Source organism: Ursus arctos, unplaced genomic scaffold (assembly GCF_023065955.2).
Source record: "Ursus arctos isolate Adak ecotype North America unplaced genomic scaffold, UrsArc2.0 scaffold_1, whole genome shotgun sequence".
Taxonomy (NCBI): Eukaryota; Metazoa; Chordata; class Mammalia; order Carnivora; family Ursidae; genus Ursus; species Ursus arctos.
Window position 1 is genome coordinate 14368461 of NW_026622763.1, and position 19818 is coordinate 14388278.

A 19818-nucleotide genomic window follows, 5' to 3' on the forward strand; every position below is an offset into this window, starting at 1 on the left:
TACCCTGCATTCAACTAAAAATACACAAATCTTTTCCCTAGAAGAGGAAGTAAAGTCCTTGAGTGATGTTTACTGTTCTTGATATCCCATAAATTAAATACTAGATGTAAAGTTGATATATACATATGTATATAATACATACACATACATACACACAAACATATTCACAATAAAATAATGAGGAAATACTCATGATAATTACAGTTTTTATATCTGTAACTGAGGACTATAATTGGGCTGATTTAGATCATATTTGGTTTTCTGAAAACCTTGTGAACTGCCCAAAGCTCTGTCTGTTGAAAGGATTTTCCCTCACCATTGTCCTTCAAGGTGGCCCAGAGAGGGGGTGTAATGCTACAGCTATCCACTGGCAGGTGGTATCCGCATATCCCGCAGAACCATCTGCCAACCAGGCCCCAGTTTTCTCTTCTGTCAACCGATCCCGACACTCCCCACGAAGGCCTTAGGTGAGAGAGAAGGCAGATTGGTAGGAGTGGGGATCATGGATATTTGGGTCACTTCTTCCTGTAACTTACTTGTGCTTTCAGGGCCTGCTTAGGCCTGATCATGTATATACAACTTCTCTTTGATAGTACAGTGTTGCCGTGCCCACCCAACCCTATGGCTTGGTGTGTCAGACAACACCCAGTATATGGTGGACACTTCAGATTACATAGTAACTTGGCAGCTCATCATTAAGCCTTTAGTCGCTCCAAAGGCCCGATAGTAGGCTAAGGCCTGTTTCTAAAAGGAAAGTAGTTATCTGTGCAAGATGACAGGGTCTTGCTCCAAAATCCTAAAGGTCTATGCTGTAGAACACCTGTAGGGTCCTGACAAAGCCTCCAAACAGCATCCCTATCTGCCACTGATATGTCAGTGGTATTGAATCTGGTGGATTATATGACCCAAGTGGCAGAGCAGCTTGCAAAGCACTCTGGACATACTGTAGAGCCTTCTCTCATTCTGGGCCCCACTCAAAACTAGCAGTTTTTGGGGGCCACTCAATAAATGGATTAGAGTAACACACCAAATGAGGAATGTATTGCCTGTAAACTCCAAAGGCTTACTAGGTGTTATGACATTTTCTTGGTTGTAGGAAAGGTCAGATACAACAATTTATGCTTGACTTGAGAAGGGATATCTTGGCATATCTACACCACTGGTCCTTATGAAATTTCACTGAGGTAGAAATCCCTTTAATTTAATAGGATTTGTTTCTCATCCTTTGACATGCAAACGTCTTACAAATAAGTCTATAGCAGTTCGCCCCTTCTTACTCACCGGGTCCAATCCGCATAATGTCATCAATGTAATGGATCCGTGTGATATGATATGGCAGGAAAAGGAGTATCAGGATCCCTGCAGACTGAATTATGGCACAGGGCTGGAGCGTTGATACATCCCTGAGGTAGGACAAGGAAGGTATATTGCTGGCTTGGCCAGCTGAAAGCAAAATGCTTCTGGTGGGCCTATGGACATGTATGGAGCAAAAGACATTTGCCAGATTAATAGCTGCATACTAGGTACCAGGGGATGTGTTAATTTGCTCAAGCAATGAAACCACATCTGGTGCAGCAGCTGCAATTGGAGTCACCACCTGGTTAACTTTACGATAATCCACTGTCATTTTCCAAAATTCATCTGACTGCACAGGACAAATAGGAGAGCTGAAGGGGGTGTGGTGGGAATCACCAACTCTGCATCTTTCAAGTCTTTGACAGTGGTACTAATCTCTGCAATTCCTTCTGGGATGCAGTATTACTTTTCATTTACTATTTTATTAGGTAAACACAGTTCTAATGGCTTCCAGTTGGTCTTTCTCACTATAAAAGCCCTCACTCCGCAGATCAGGAAACCAATGTGGGGATTCTGACAGCTGCTAAAATGTCTATTCCAATGAAGTATTCTTGAGCTGGGGAAATAACCACAGGATGGGTTTGGGGACTCACTGCACCCACTGTGAGATAAGCCAAGTTAAAACACCATTGATCACCTGACCTCCATAAACCCCTACGCTGAATCGTGGTCCAAAGGGATGTTTTGTGTCTCCTGGAATTATGTCAATTCAGAGCCAGTGTCCAGTAGTCCCTGAGAGGTCTGATTGGTTCCTGTCTCCCAATGCACAGTTACTTTGGTAAAAGGCAATAGGGCTCTTTGGGAAAGACTGAGAGAAATACTAATAAATTTTTGGTAGTGTCCTGGAGTCCTTCCTTAAGGGAACTTGGCTTCTCTTCATTCAAGGGACTCTGGGTCCATAAACTGCCTGAAGTCTTGGAATTGATCAAAGGACCATGACTCTCTGTTTTTATAAATCAGTTTAGATTTTTGTTCACTTGACCTAGAAGTTTTTTGCTTCTACATATCAAATAAGAATTTTGTAGGCTTTCTATCTACTCCACTTCTAGGAATTCCATGATCAACTAGCCAGTGTCATAGGCTTGCATGAGTCAGAATATTCTTTTTTTTTTTTTTTAAAGACTTTATGCATTTATTTGACAGAGAGACAGCCAGCGAGAGAGGGAACACAAGCAGGGGTAGCGGGAGAGGAAGAAGCAGGCTCCTAGAAGAGTAGGGAGCCTGATGCGGGGCTCAATCCCAGGACTCTGGGATCACACTCTGAGCCGAAGGCAGATGCTTAACGACGGAGCCACCCAGGCGCCCTGAGTCAGAATATTCTGATTGCTGCTTTGATTCTACTGTTCATTTCTGTAACCACACCCCCCTTGCCTTTAGTGGTTGTGTGCCAACAGCTGCCTCCCCCTCACACACAACACACACACACACACACACACACACACACACACACACACACACACTAGGATCCACCTAATCCCATTGCATTTAGATTCCCCAGTTTGGCAACTGCAGTTCCCACTGTGAAGTCTAGTCTACAGAGAAAAGTGCTCATAACGCTCTCCAAGGATCGTGGGGCTCCCTTCACATACTTATTTCTCACAGTGTTGGTGAAAGGCATGTCTTCTGGACCTTCCCAGTGTGGGTGGGTAGGTCCTAAGTGACAAAGTCACTCTAATATGCCGATCTCCCTGAGACTTTGAATCCCTTCTATATTAGATCAAAGCCTGTCTGGCATCACCAAACCAACTCACATGGGTCATCTTTTAGTCCATGTTTCAGCCAACCAACTAAACAAACTGTTAGAGCCCTTTCTAACTCTCTGAGCTGTGACCTTGAGTGCAGAATCTCTGCTTAGTGAGCTCATGGTCAATGAATTCTGCCTGATCTAAATTTCAGTTCCTTCTACCATTATCCCACACTCTTAGCATCTATTCCCACATTCCCTAAATTTCTGTCTTTATAAATTAGAAAATTTAAGTAGTTCTTTTGGAGTGTAACATGTTTCATCATGGGTTACAGCTTGTTACAGCTCTACAGATAATCATTATAGAAAGGAAAAGCCCCATTCTGACAATATCCATAGTCCAAATAATAAATAACATCTGCAAATGCTAAGCATTAATATTTTCTTATGTAACTTTAATTTTTATTATCAAATTTTATTAAATAGTATGCATAAATGCTATAAAAACACAGCTAAGGAGGGCAGATAGACCTGAGAGAAAGAGATTATAATTCTCAAAGATGTAGGTTTTGGTATATCATGCCCCCCCCCCCCCAGAAATCAATGGACTCAATGAATAATTATGTATTACAGGTTAAATATATTACAGAAGACCCTTTATGTTCATGAGCTGTTCTCAAATAAATGGAAAAATGGGTGTGTGAGGTTAATGTCACAGATAAAATCTAGACCTTCATATGGATCATGAAAATCCCAATGTTTGGGCCTTCCCCCGTAAAGTTTGTCACACTTTAAATATTTTTCAAGGTGAAATTGACATGACATGAAATTAAGTATTTTAAAGTGAATAATTTTGTGGCATTAACTCTATTCACAGTGTTGTGCAATTACCACCTCCACCTAGTTCCAAAATATTTTCATCACTTCAAAAGAAAACTCTGTGTCTATGAACAGTTATTCTCTATTTCTCTCTCCCCCAGTTTCTGGCAACTATGAATCTGCCTTCAGTCTCTGTGATTTATCTATTCTGCATATTTTATATAAATGGAATCATACAATAGGTGGTATTTTTTGTCTGGCTTCATTCCCTTAACATAATGTTTTCAAGATTCATCCATGTTGTAGCATGTAACAGTATTTCATTCCTTTTTATGGCTGAATAATAGTCCATTTTATGTACGCATCACATTTGACTATCCATTCATCCACTGGTAGATACTTCCTGTGCTTCCACCTTTTGGCAATTATGTAAAGTGCTGCTATTTACATTATCTACATATACTTGTTTGAATTCTGTTTTCAACAGTTTTAGATACATGCCTTGAAGTGAAATTGTGGAGTTATATGGTTCTATGGTTAACTTTTTGAGGAATCATCAATTTTTCAAGTTGCTGAACCATTTCACATTTCCTCTCACCAATGCATGAAGGTTCCAATTTCTCTAAATCCTCAATAACACATACTATTTTCCTTTACCTTTTAAAGTTATAGTCATGCTACTGGGTGTGAAGTAATATCTCACTGTGGGTTTGATTCGCTTTTCCCTAATGACCGACGATGTTGAGAATCTTTTTATGTGCTTATTGGCCATATAGATTTTCTTTGGAGAAATATCTATTCAAGTCCTATGCCCATTTTTTACTGGGTTGTTTCTCTTATTGTAGTTGAGTTACAAGTGTTCTTTATATATTCCAGACATTAGACGCTTATATGGGAATCACGAATATTTTCTCTCATTCTGTAGCTTGTCTTCTCATTTTATTAATAATGTTCTTTGGTACACAAACATGTTTTTAATTTTGATGAAGTCCAATTTAATTATTTTTTCTTCTGTTGACCATGCTTTTGGTGTTATATCTAAGAAGCCATTGCCAAATCCAATGATCATGACAATTTACCCATATATTTTCTTCTGTTAATTTTATAGTATTAACTTCCATAGTTAAGTTGTTGATCCATTTTGACTTAATTTTTTATATATGTAAAGTAGGAGCCCAAATCCATTCTTCTGCATGTAGTTATGCCGATGTTGCAGCACCATGTGTTGAAGATACTATTCAATTACCATCGAATGGTCTTCAATTCTTTGTCAAAAGGCAATTGGCCATAGACATATGGGTTTATTTCTGGACACTCAATTTTATTCTGTTGGTCTATTTAGCTATCGTTAGGCTAGTACCACACTGTTGTGAAACTATTGCTTTGTAGTAAATTTGGAAATCAGGAAATGTGAGTCCTCTGACTTGGTGCTTTCCTTCAAGGTTGTTTTAGCTATTCGGGTCCTTCGCAATTCTACATGGATGTAAGAATTACTTTTGCCATTGCTGTAAACAAGGTTGTTGCTATTCTAATGGGGATTGCATTTACATCTTAACAATATTAAGTGGTCCAACGGAAGAGCGTGCAATGTCTTTCAATTATGTAGGTCTTTCATTTCTTTTGACAATGTTTTGAAGTTTTCGATGTATAAGGCTTTCACCTTCTTGGTTAAATTTATTCCTAGGTAATTTACTCTTTTTGATGCAGTTGTAAATGGCACTATTTTCTTAACTCCTCTTTGGATTGTTTATTTTTGATTGGGAGAAACACAGCTGATTTTTGCAGGTTGATCTTGTGTACTGCAACTTTGCTGAAGGTATGTATTAGCTTCTCCGAACTCTTCTAAGTATGCATCCAGCACTGACAAGGCAGGTGATGTTCCAAACTCACCAGTGTACACATGCACCTTCGAATTCCCTGATTTCCTAAAAACAAACAAACAAACAAACAAACAAAAAACTCTCTCCCATTTTTCTTCTCCTGGTGTCAGTGCTTTCTTTGATTGTCCGAATCATAATCACTTGCCCGCAGCAACCATGGGTTGTTTATTTGCCTTACTACATTTTTGAGTAATGTCAACCACCACTTTTTTACTCTGTCTTCTATTTTAGGTGAAAACAAAGACAAGAACCTTGTACTTAAGTTGGTACTTAAGGTGGGCATCAGACAGATTGTACTTAAGTCAGTACTTAAGGTGGGCATCAGACAGACTAGAAGAAACAAACACGGTTCTTTGTGAGTAAGGTCTGCTCCTCTCCACTGTGCTGGGGACAGGGATGCGGCAAGGATAAATAAAAGTGCCATAGAGTTTTACAGCCATTTTAATTAGCTTTTTTCTTAATTCAGTGTTTACTTGGATGCTTTAACCTTCCCAGAATTCTGACCAGGTTGGTTCTGACAGTTGTGTTTGATTTTTTTCAATGATTCTATGGAGAAACTGGTCCTTGGAGCTAGTTTTTTCACTAAAATCACTTCCCTTCCTCCTTTTAAAAGGATAATAGAGGTCCATCTAGCTGATATTGATATCTTTCTTCTCTCTCAACAGACTCAAACAACTCTGTATACATTTCGAAGGAGATCTTTAAATAATTTAGTTGGAGTTTTTAAGGTCTGAGTTCAAGGAAAGTATCTGTTGATTCTTTTTAGTTCTGAGAAGAGCTTTCTCATCTTGGAAAATACTTCTCCAAACATTCAGAGAAAAAAAAATTCCTTTCCTTCTTGTTCCATGGTGTTAGAGTTTTTGGGTTTGGTTTTGGGTTTTGTGTGTGTGTGTGTGTGTGTGTGTGTGTAAACACATCAAAATAGATAAGCATACATAGAGTGCAATGTCTCCTGATCTATTCTAAGGGTATAAGAGTAGGATACTACCACTTACTTCGGATGATAGCAGAACAAAAGAAAAAGTAAATCTTGGATGAGTTGTGCTAGAATAGTAATGGCCCCAGTTTTTCTGAGGTTGGTATGGAGTAGAGTCTATCTAGCTACTGCCTTATTCTACATGCTATCAGAAACCCAAGCACAGGGAGATGCCACTTGTGGGCGTTTTGGTTGACAGACTCAGCTAAGCCTAGACATTGAGTAAACTGTAACCACCTCAGACATTTGAGTGAGGAGGCATTCAGATGATTCCAGCCCCCTGCATTGGAGTCTTCCCAGCTGGGGCACAGGAAGAGAGGCAAGCTATGTCTCCTGTCCAAATTCCTGGTCCACAGAATCAGTGAGCACCATCAGTGAGCACCATAGAGTGATGCTTAGTTTATGACACTAAAGTTGAGGGGCTTGTTGTTCAAGAGATAATTGGAGTGATAGACTAGAAATAAGACCATCATCTTACAGAATTCAAAGAGTTAAGACAGAAAATGAATATAAACAATCCAGCAGTTTCTAACAAATAGCAAGTATTCAACAATGTTAGGCCCTCACCCATCATGCCCAAGGAGTTTTGTTCAAATTAATCCTGTATGGATGGCTGACAGTCATGCCCATTGAGCAAATAAGAAACTCAAGTCCTACCTACATCCGCTGTCATCCATGCTTCCCCAAATGGCTAGCGTGCTGTGACCTTGTCTTTACAAAAAAGAAAAAAAAAAAAAAAAGACTTAGGTTTACTTCACCAAATGGCTCATACTTATATTAAACTAATTTCCACAGAAACACTTTTGATACATTCTCTTCTATGAGCAGGTCAATTATGCTGAAAAGGAAAAAAGAAAGACATCCTTAGAGTTAAGAAATTCATCATGGACTTATATTAGAATAATCATGTTTTGATTTTAAGAGAAATGTTAGCCCACTTTTGGAAAATACCAGTGTTTTGTACATTTCATACATTCTTTCAAAGAGAAAAGACTGTGATAATAATTTTATATATTGTGACTACTTAACTTTCTCTGAGAATAATTACAATATAAGCAGTCTAAAGAATATTTTTCTGACAGCCCTTCGTCATGCACTTTACACTATAGTAAGGAAGAATATAATTTTTATAAGGTCTGAATTTTTATATTCTTGTTACTATTTTATGTGGACGTAAGAACTGAGATACAGATAAGTTTGAAATATATAGTTTTCTTAAAGTTCACTTTGATATTACCAGTGAAAGAGGCCCTCAAGGAAATAGGAGAATAAGTAATTGAGTCAAGAACAGTCACTGGGTGCCTATAGTACTCCTCTCATAAACAGGAATGTGAAACAAAAGATATCCCATTATAGTGTATCCATCCACTATTTATTGAACATTTCTTAAGTGCATTATACATGTTACAATGGAAGGAGAAAAAATGAAGTTCATGTGTACTTATGCTTTCTAAAAACTTTTAATCTCATTGTGGAGAAAAGACAGATGAAACAATTAATATAAATTCAAAAGCAGCATAGGAATTCGAGATAAAATGTAAGTTACTACAAGCAAGGTGTTGAGGGCTTTGGAAGAAAGGAGCTGGCAATACAGAAAGACGTAGCCACAGAGTTCATAGTGAAGGTTGAACTGCATCTTCACTGGGAAGGAAGAAACACACTTATATTGTAATCTTGAAGTGCTGAATGTCGGAAATTGTCAAAAGAAAATATATGTACAGAAAATTATTATTCTATGATTTAAGAACTGCACTTTTGTAGAAGTGTCTTATTTTACTGAAGAGAAAATTCTTCCCATCCTCTGTGCCTCTAAGATATCCTAATACCTACACGTATCTTAGAATTTCATTATATTAAAATAATCTATTAATGTGTTTTTCTCTTTCATTGCATCATGGACCTTTTGGAAGCAAGGGCCATACCTGATTCATGTTTCTGTTTCTAACATTTTCCATGAAATATAGTAATTTATATAAAATAAATTAAATAAATCTCAAGCAGTTAAGTAAATCACAAAAAAGCGTATTGGTGGTAAAAGGCAGAACTCAAGCTTAAACATAAAGTATTTTGGACACTAAAGTCTATGACCTTTTCACTCAAATATGCTGCTGGCAAAAACATATTCTAAGAAATATGTGGATAATTTAAATTCTCTTGCCTCGCCCTCTGTTGTCTATGCAGCAAAAAGATAACTGATTTGAATTGCTGCCTCGGTACAAAGCCACAGATGACTAAATCAAGTGGTACGTAAGTAGACAAGAGAAGAGTACCCAGAAGTGTTCTGGCTCCAGGAAAAAGAGGATGACCACACGGAGTGATAGAAATATAGGAGAGGAAAGCCTGTAACCCACGTGAGCTGTAGAAGGAAAGGACTAACATCACAGAACTCATAGCCTGTGACACATAGTCACGTTGCTGAACCAGGTGCGTACTGGTGAGTCTATGTTGAGACACATTTCTGACTCCGAGAAAGTTTTTTTTTTTTTTTTTTTTTTTAAGAAAGAAGAAAGTAGTCAAGTGTTAATCTTTGGCTGGTACTTTTTTCCCTCCCAGACCATTGGAAAAATAACAACTACACTGTGGCTCCCACTGGAACACTGGAAGTAATTTCTTCAAATGCCCCCTCCTCTGGCATCAGCCTCATTTGGGGGCTATTTCATGCTGCTTTGGGGAGCCAAATAATCAGGGGCATGGAATCAAGCCAGAGGAGGTCATTCCTTCCGTGTTGTATGCTGATTTCTAAGGTCCTGTAGTTGAACAGTTGTAAGTTACATTTCACAAGGCAGGCACAGAACATAGGTATAGCAGAACCCCACCTTTTTCTAAAAGAAAAAGAAATACCGATTTTTAAAAAGGAGGTAAATGGGCCATCTTTCAGGGTTGCTTCTGGATCTGGCAGAGAACTCAGGAAAGCAGAGATGGTCCTTGATTTTTACTCTATAACAGTAGTTTTCCCAAATCCATAAGTTGTTTATTGGTTGACTTGCATAGTTTGTTCAATACTTTTATGTGAAAGTATTGAGGTTTGGCCTCAAAGATCTGTTACATGTGGCTTTGAAAAGACCTAAAATGGTAGCATGTTTTCTTGGTATGAAAATGAAGTAACTAAGGCTTTAGTAGTTAACAAGATGAGGGAAGTTTGCCTTAATGTGAAAACCTGCATCGTGTCTGTGTAGCTGAGCCTGGGGACACATAGGCCCACATGCTGTTTCCCAGTTAATCACAAGAACTTGGCTTGGATGCTTAATACTGATGACAAGAGAGCTATAGTTTGTTTCTCTTTAATCAATATAGTCAAGCTTTAAGTCTAATTGCCATTGAGTTAAAACACATGCTACTTCTCAACGTAAAGTCATACTTGGACGTGACTGCTCTTCAAATTGGAATTTTTGTGCTTGCCTCCTTGACCACTACTACATGTAATATAGGACAATTCATGGATACATCTTATTTCAAGGGTCACAGAATTACAGGCCATCAGAGCCATAGAGAAATCTGAAATGATTTTAATTCTTTAACTCAACAGACATTGATCGAGTGCCTATACTGGGCCAGGCAGCGGTCCAAACACTGGGGAGAGAGCTGTGAAGAGAAGGGGCTCCCAGTCCTCAGCAAGCCTGCCTTCCAGTGGGGTAGGCGAAGGACAGGGAGTCTATTAACAAACAGAAGATGAGATCATCTTACTTCCCTATCCATTCTATGAAGAAAATGGGAAAGACTGGGGGGCCAGAGAGCAGAAGGGAAGAGTAGCTTGTTCCAACTTTTATTCAATATAGGAATTTCCACGATCACCCTGCTGAAGGGAAGGGATCATTTTGTCTTAATGTGCATACCTTCTACCCCTGAAACTTCTTCTTAGTGGGAAAATCACCCTTTCTTCATTTCCCCTGCCCAACTATCAGGGGCCTTGCCCAATTGGGGACCCCAATATGCCCTGTCATTAAATGTATAGCACTGATTGCACTTATTTATGTACATATTTTTCTCTCCCAAAGACCATGTGCTGTCCCTAAAGCATGAATCAGGCAAGCCTGATTCCTTTTTGAGTCCAGTCTGTCTGGCAGAGTCTTACTACCGGGTATGCAATCAATACAAATGTTTAAAGAATGAATGAACAAGGGAATGGGCCATGAGCCAGCTATTCTGTTTTATGCACAACTCTATTTCCTAGAATATTTGTCCCCTACTAAACTTTAAGCCTTCTCTCTCCAGCTTCCCCTTGAGCCTAGTTGCTCTTTCAGAAGCACACGAAGAAATCCTCCTAAAGATGTCAGCCCACCTTTCTTTCATGGCCCCCCCCATGCCAAATAACATGTAATATTTTCAGGGTAAATAGCCCCTATTGCTTACCTCTCATTATAATATTTAAAGTCGTACCATTCTTGCCAACATTCTCATAATTAACTCTAGTTTTTTAGTGCTCCTTTCAAAGAAAAGGTCTTAAATAATTTAATAGATCAGCTGTGTTCTCAGCATCCCAAAGTCCACTGGTGCAATTACCTTTTACTGTAAATAAAAGTGGGTATTTTAGATGCCAGGTTATGAGACTTGAAGATAAAATAAAAAAATAACAAAATTAGATAAGTCAATATGTAAATATGATATGACTTGGTATTAGAAACGCACTTATTTATTTATTTAAAATCATTCCATTTCCTTTCTCTATTCTAGGTAACATGGAAATAAAAATGGATTTTGAGATATGGTAAATTTAGAATCTTCATAGGAATACACAACACTGTATACACCGTGTGTGTGTGTGTGTGTGTGTGTGTGTGTGTGTGTGTGATTACAGGTAGTGGTGAATGGCTCGACTGGTTAGTCATGGGTCTGCAAGGAGGTAAGGAAAAGTGTGAAAAACCAGGGTCAAAGAAGTTTGAGAAAAAGGCATGCAATTGGCTGGACCTATGGGGATCTGTTATGAATATATATCACGTGTTAACACAAACCAAAGAATATCACTTACAGATGAAGAGCTAGACGACAAAGCAAACAGGAATATGTCACCAGTTGATGTCAGCTACCACCCCACTGCTGGGAAAGTGGGTACATGAAGAAAGAGGACATGTTAGCAGACATGGAGACATGCGCAGGCCCAACACCAAGAACCTCCATTCGTCAAAGCTAATCTAGCTACTGCTACTGAAAATGTCTGAGCCACCAGCATCAAAGATCCCCCAAGGACCTCAGCCAGTTATTTGGAATCTAGTTGATTATGTTGGATTCCTTCCACTCTTGAAGATACAATGACTTATCTTGACTGATCAACACATACTCCAAGTATAAGTGTTCCTTTCCTATGTGCACATCCTCAGTCAGTACTAACATTTAAAGACTGATAGATGCTTGCTCTATTAACACAGGATTCTGAATTATGTTGCATTAAACCAAAAGACTCACTTTTCAGCAAGGAGCGATGGCAGTAGACTCATGATTATGAGTCCACTGGTCTTATATCACCTTATTCAGAAGTTGCTATCTTGGCAGATACGTGGCAGAGGCCGAATCATGGCTGAGAATTCAACTTGTAGACAATGCCTGTGTAGATGGGTTACCATCCTCCAGGCTTTAGCATATATTCTAAGCTAACAGTCATTATATGATACTTTGTCCTCAAAAGGCAAATATGTGGGTCAGAGGACCAAAGAGTAACAATAGGAGTATCTCTGTTTAGCCTCTCTTCCAGGTACCCTCTTGGGAAATCTGCATTTTCCCCACAGCTTTGAGCTCTGTGACTTTAAAAATCCCAAGTTCCCTAAAGAAATGTCTTCCAACAGAGGAATGTCATTAAACTTAAATTCATAGCTCCTGCTCTGTCACTTTGGGCTCCTCATGCCAAGAGACTATCAGGCAAGGAAAGGGATCACCACAATCACCACTCTGTCAGGTGTAATTACCTCTGATCATGAAGAAAAGGTAGCACTGTTGTTACCTGTTGGGCTCAGGGAAGAATCTGGCACCCACGTGATACACTTTGGTGTATCTTGATACACCCCTCCCCCACCAGCACAGTAGTGATAGTAAATAGACAAATTTAGCAGCTGTGACCTAAGACCATAGTGACCAGGGGCCTAGATTCCTAATGGATGAGAGTCTGGGTCTTCTTATTAGAGTCGCTAGCTGAGGGTGGAGGGTAATAAAACATTGGTAGAAAAGAAAGAAACGTTGCCTATCAGCCAAGTACCAGAAAGCTCTGAAACTGCACTCCTCCTCTTCAGACAAAATAGTAAATAAAATTTGCAGTGAGAGGGGCCCATAGTTCATCCACCAACTTTCCTTTTGTAAGTTACTTATGAAAGAGGCCACCAGACTCTTGAAGTAGTTGTTCTTTAAATATATTTAAGCAAAGCTGGTGAATCCAGGAGAGTACAGGGTAGATTATAGAGGCTGCTTTTCATAGGCCACACAGAGCCTCCCCCTTTGCAGGACTGAAGCTTGCATTCCCCCTGTGGCTGGCATTGCTGGTGATTGCCAACTCTCAGCTTGGCACCCCCATGCCCCCCCACCCCCACCGGAAATTAGCCTCAGCTGAATGGAGCCACTTATGCTCCCTTTCTAGGCCGGCACAGCCTGGAAGTGATGATAATGCAGGGGCATAATGGCCTGGTCCCTTTGCGCCAATGCACGGTGACTCTGAGTAGTCGTGCCAAGTCCAGAGTTCTGTGGGCCCAGCTGAAGTCTTTGTTGTGACTGCATTGCAATTCACCGTTCTTTCTAGTTAATCCTGTTTCCCCTTGAGGATATGTGTTAATCCTGAGAGTACTTTCCAGTAAATCTCTTATGTATGAATCTGTATCTCAGAGTTTGTTTTCCAACAACCTGCAACACACCCCACTGGGAAATAGGAAAAGGGTGGAGAGATTAAGGACATCATGCTTGAAACAATGGGTTCCGGAGTCATACTGACAGCTGTTGAGTATTATCTCCGGAGCACATACTGAGACAGAATTTAACATGCATGATATTTATGAAGGATCAACACCTAATCTCAATCCCACTGGGATGTCTGGAGCCTTGGTCAACTTCTTGGAAAGGCCAGTCACTGGGTATGAGAGGCTCTAGGAGGAGTATGCCCTTAGGCAAGGCAGCTCAGCCCTAAAGAAGCTGTCCGCAGAAGTCTGTCTGCTAATGGCGCTCCCAGCTCTTGGGAAAACAAATCTTTCTTTGAAGAATGGTTTGTGGGGGGGCACCTCCCTGTCTGCCATGTTAGACAATAAATTAATGTGCTAAAATTTATCAGTTTTGACCTTGGGCAGCTATTCAGTCTCTTGAATTTTATTTCCTCTTCTGTAAAATAAAAAAAGTTAATAATAGTACCTAGCTTTTTGTTGTTCTGAGAATAAAATTAAGTAACATGAGTAAAGTATTTCCTGTAGGCTTGTATTGGTAGGTGCTTAATACGGGTTAGGTTCTCGTCGTAAATAATTAATGAGACTTTGTAATTGACTGCCTACAAAAATTAAAAGAGAAAGGGAGAAATTCTTCTCTGCTTCAACAGAAATGTTCATTTAGCTAGAGTATAAGAGACAATCAGATTGTAGGATGCTTTAATGTTTAAGTTTGGTGGTTTCTAAGTAGTCGCATAGCTGTATTAACTGGAAGGCTCTTTAAAATATGTTTTCAAATCGTCTCTATAGAAATTCCAACACTGTGGGTCTGGAGAGGAATATAGTAGATGTTACTTTAAAAAAAAATTCTTACCAAGTGGTTTATTGTGTTTAGATACTACTGCCTTCATGGCACAAATGTCCTGTTGCCAGGTGAGTATTTGACTTCTGCCATCTGCATGTGAACTGTTCATGTAATGAGTGGATTGGATCCAGTACTCCTCCTGTTCTCCTCTCACTCTACCATTCTACTATTCCCATGTACAAATCTATCTACACTCTGTTATCTTACTCATGAATGGTAGTGATGTTAAGCATTTTTAATATCCCAATGATACTTGTGAAAGAAGAAATATAGGTATTGATCTTTGCCCCCAACTTCTGACACAGAGCTCCTAAAACCCTTGTAAATATGGGTGATAATGTTTGGTCTTTGACCCCAGTTCCTAGTACAGAACTCCTAAGACCTTTGTTAATTTCCTGAGTAAAGGAGTATATGTCATCAAGGGGCTAAATACTTTGGAATTTTCTGGGTGATTGGAGCATCTTTTATTCTAATGAGGTGACTCTTGGTGGGTTCCTGGGTAGGTGCCGTTCACCAGAAAGACCAAGCTGTGATTAGAAGCTTTTTACCCCTTCATCCTCTGGGAAGGGGAGAGAGTCTGGAAATGGAGTTAATAATAATCAATCATGTCTACAAGATGAAGCCTCCAGAAGAATGGGGTTCAGAGAGCTTCTAGGTTGCTGAACACTTGGAGGTGCTGGGAAAGTGCCACAGCCTAGAGAGGGCTTGGAAGCTCTGTGCCTCTTCTCCCATACCTTACCTTGTATATCTCTCTCATCTGAATGCTCCTCTGTATCGTTTATCATGGCCTTTTATAATAAACTAATATGTGTGTTTCCCTGAGTTTTGTGAGCCGCTCTAAAAAAAAAGTATGAGACCCGAGGAGAGGGTTTTGGGAAGCCCAATTTATAGCTGTTCAGTCAGTAGTACAAGTGACAACTTGACTTGTGATTGACATCCGAAGTGAGGAGTGGGGACAGTCTTGTGGGACTGAGCCCCCGATTTGTGGGATCTGATGCTAACTCCAGGTAGAGAGTGTGAGAGTAAAGAAGAATCACACAGAAGGGGTGTGTCTTCCTCTGCAGTGCCACATGACCCCCAAGCCCAAGCCAATCCCCTGAAAATGGCTACACAATTCTCGAGACTATCTAGAGTCTACTCTTCTCTACCTGCTATCAATTTCCCACTTGATATTACTGTTTACTTTGCCTCTTTCCTCTATGGGAACACTCTTTAGGCAAGGATAGCAGTGTCTTCTTGTCAGGGAAGGGGAGCCAATACAATTCTCTATCTCAGGACTGCTTCTGCCACTCTGATAGCCCAGCCTCACCTGACCATAAATAGTTAACTCTGAAGACCCACCAATCTGTTATATGACATCTAATTTATTGAAGAAATCTAAGTGGGATATAAACTAAGACAAGAGCTCAATTATGAAATATCACTCTTCCAAACGTCACGTATTTCATGAAAGCACGACTTCCTAATCTGACCAACAAAACTCAATTCATTTGAATCATTTTGAATACTCTTTTTTGGGCACATTCCTTTGAATATTTATTGATATACATACAGAACAAAAAGTTGGATTGCTACACAGAACCGGGACACATCAGAATCCGACCTTCTCGTGCGAAAAGCTCTCAAAGTACTATCAAGTCTGAAAATAATACACATTCAATTTTTGTCTCTATTAAGTGCATTCAGTTCTACTCTTTTGTCCACAAATAGTCGCATGTGCAAATAGAGAGAATGTAAAGAACTTCACATAATTTTAGCACTTGTACAAGATGACATTTTTGAATATGCCAAGTGTGCTCAGACTAGTAAAACGTAGCATTTTCTTAGTTCTTTTATTGAGTGATATGTCCTCTGTTGAATAGCTTGGCACTGTTATATTTACTGTCACCGATTGTAGGAGTGGTTCTGAAGAGAGTCCTCAATAATCCTTGATTCCAAAATCACCCAGCGATATTTTTCAAATACAGATTCCTGCATATCTTATATTGGACGTCCTAATTTCATGTAGTTTAAAGTGGTTCAGTGTAGTGGCAATTTCTCAGTAATATTATTTAGGCAACAAAGGGGATTTTTAGCTTCTACAAGCCCCTGTTACTCTTGGTAACTTTCTCAGGATGTCTTAGATGGGGTGGGCCAGTTTTAGGCGAGTTACTCACTACGTGGACCCACATAAACAGGCTTTGACAACATCTGGTGATTTTTTCTTGTTTTCAAGAGAAGCATGTATTTGTTTGATCCTCGTTTTCCTCAAAATCAGTTTTTATGCGAAGGCACAAATGTGACTGGTCTCATTTAATGGAGGGAAAAGGTGAAATTCTGAAAAGATAATCGGGGCTCCAACCTTAAGCTGATGGGTCCACTTTGTGCAGCTGACTTAACCTCTGAACCATATCTTCACCTTCAGATTGGGTTGTGAATACATGTCTAACAAGGTTGTGGTGAGAATTAAATGAGAAACATATAAAGTGTGTAGCACAACTCCTGGAAAAATAAATGGAAGCTATTAAACTATTATGCAGGGACCATTAGAGGCTCCTGGATGATAAGTATCTGGAGGCAAGAGATTTGATAACAAGTCTCAGTATGAACTAAGGCAAAGCAACGAAAACCTTACCAAAGAAAACATATTTGTAAACTGACAGCTCCCAAAGAAAATCATTTTGATTCATTCCCTGGAAGATCTGGGCTAGAAAGAGAGCGTAAATCAGAAGTGGATTTAGGAGCAGGACTTAAGGAATACCAAAATTTAATGTCTACATAGAGGGCATAAATCTTCCAAGTAAATTGAGAAGAGGCAGTATTTAAAGAGGACAAAAAACCAGGAGAGTCTTTCTTCTGGAAGCAAGAGAAGGCACTACTTCAGAAAGAGTGTGGGCAATCGTGCTGGATGTGCTGAGGATGGCAGAGTCGGATGATGGCTGACATGTATTATCACTGGGACGTAATGACTGAAACAGGAGCAATCTGGGTGGAGAAAAAGCCTTTATCAGAGTATATTAAAGTGTGAATGTCAGTTGAGGATATGTATACAGTGCTTATAGACGGTGTTTAACATTTTGTGATTTCCAAAAATTTGGCCAAGAAAGGATGAAAAGAGAGGGGAAAGAAACACCAACTTAAACAGCAGCTCATCTTTGAACTGAGAGGGATATGTGAGCCCAGGATAAATCCATCCAATGAATGAAGAGATCATTCTGGAGCTTGTGGATGGCAGCAGGAGCCAGGATATGGTATAGTACAGCTTTAAACTATGACAGGTGACATAATGTATTTTTATGTGAACATATTGACCCTTTTTCTGGACACTTTCTTATTTTCACAATATTTTTTTATAAAATGGACATTTTATTTTTTATTTTTTTAAAGATTTATTTATTTATTAGAGAGAGTGAGTGGGGGGAGGGGCAGAAGGAGAGGAAGAGCAAGAGTCTCAAGCAGACTCCCCCTTGAGTGTCGAGTCAGCCACAGGGCTCGCTCTCACAACCCATGAGATCATGGCCTGAGCTGAAACCAAGAGTCAGATGTTTAACCAACTGAGCCACTCAGGAGCCCCTACCACAGGCATTTTAAATATCTCTGTTGTATAGAGAGGAAACCATAACAACTTTCCACACATCACACAGCTAGAAAGTGAAGGAGTCAAAGTTTGAACCTGGGCAGGCTGACGACAGTGTAACCACCAGCAGAATCAGCATACTTACAAATGTCAGAAGCAAGGTTGACTTTGTTTGTTTTTAAGAAATGGGTAGATGGTAATTGCTTTGAGTGACTGGAAGTATTACTGTGTATCAAGTTGGACCTAAGCCCCATCCCTTCCGTGTTACCTGGGATGTCGGAGAAACAAAACAAAAGAGCATTATGTGAGGGGTTTTAAGAGCGACAGCAGCAAGGCAGCAGGAGAGACTGTACGCCTTGCTTTCTTTCCTCCGTCTTGGTTCTAAATATTTCACGGGATTTCTCCTATTAAATACGATTGCCCTCAGTTAAAAAATGGGCAAAGGGCCTGAGTAGACATTTCTCCAAAGAAGATATACAAGAACTGACAAGCACATGAAAAGATTCTCAACATCACTACTCATTAGGAGAGCAAATAAAGCCACAATGAGGTATAGCACGGATGCCCAGTGAGAGGGCTGCAATAAGAAGGGAAAAAGGAAACAAAGCTTTGGCAAAGATATGGAGAAATTGATTGGAACAATGGTACGTTCACGGGGGGCATGTAAATTGCTTTCGTCACTGTGGAAACAATTTGGCAGTTCCTCCAAAGTTAAACGCAGAACTATAACATGACCCGGCAATTGCAGTCCTAAGTATGTACCCCCAAGAACCGAGATCTGGTACTCAAAAATATACAGGGCTACACGTGTTCATAGTAGCACTATTCACGAAAGGTGCAGGTAGAAACAGCACAGAAGTCCTTCAGCAGATGGAAAGAATACACTGTGATTTATACATGTAATGGAACATTATTCAGTCATAAAAAGGATTGAAGTATCTGATACACATTACGACATGGACGAACCTCAAAAACACACTGAATTCACAGCGCTAGACGCAAACGATCACATATTCCATGTTTCCCTGTATCTGAAATACGTCAGAGTACGTACACCCATCGAGACAACGCGTATTGGTGGCTGCCAGGGGCTGGAGGGAGGGGAGAATGCAGAGCCCGTGTTTAATGGAAGCGGGGTTTCCTCTTACATGATGAAAATGTTTGGAACTGATGGAGGTGGTGATTACGCAAAATTGTGAATGCACGAAATACTTTTGCCTTCAAAAACGTGCTTTTAACAATGGGAAGATGCTTCATTTTACGTTAAATGAATCTCACCTCAATTTAAAAAAAAATAAACTGATTGCTTTGGATTTGGTATTTCCTTTTTAAACGTGGAAATCGGGCAGACACAGTGTCAGATATCAGCCATTTACGGTGATTTGCCCGTTGACTCTACCGCTCCTCTTGCCTGATAGAATGTGTTTCTCTGTGTTCTGGGAGTTTCAGTAGAGAGGGAGAGAACAGGTCTCTTAGTGCGAAGCCTGTTTAGGAAGGAATCACGGAAGGGGCTGTTGATCATCTGAGTAGCTCCTAAGTATGATTTGGAGTAGCAGAAATTGGGGGAAGGATATGTGTGGGTATTGACAAAAAGAAAGAGACCAGGGCTGAATTCACATGTTTCCATAATTTTAGTGAGTTTCTCCTCAGTGTGGGTAAATGAGATTCTTCATTTACAAAGGAGCTTCCCTTGGTAATGAGTTTTCTTAGCAAGCTACCTGCCAGATACATTTTCAGGTGCTTCCTTTGTGTGTGTGTGTGTGTGTGTGTGCGCATGCGTTTGTGTGTGCGTGTGTGTGCATGCGTGTGTGTGTGCGTGTGTGCGTGTGTGTGTACATGCGTGCGTGTGTGTGTG

The 19818-nt window shown here is 39.9% G+C and overlaps 1 pseudogene; it reads right to left on the bottom strand.

Annotated features, from left to right (window-relative positions):
* Positions 1-242: 242 nt before the first annotated feature.
* On the bottom strand, positions 243-18921 carry LOC113263364 (uncharacterized; annotated as a pseudogene).
* Positions 18922-19818: the final 897 nt, after the last annotated feature.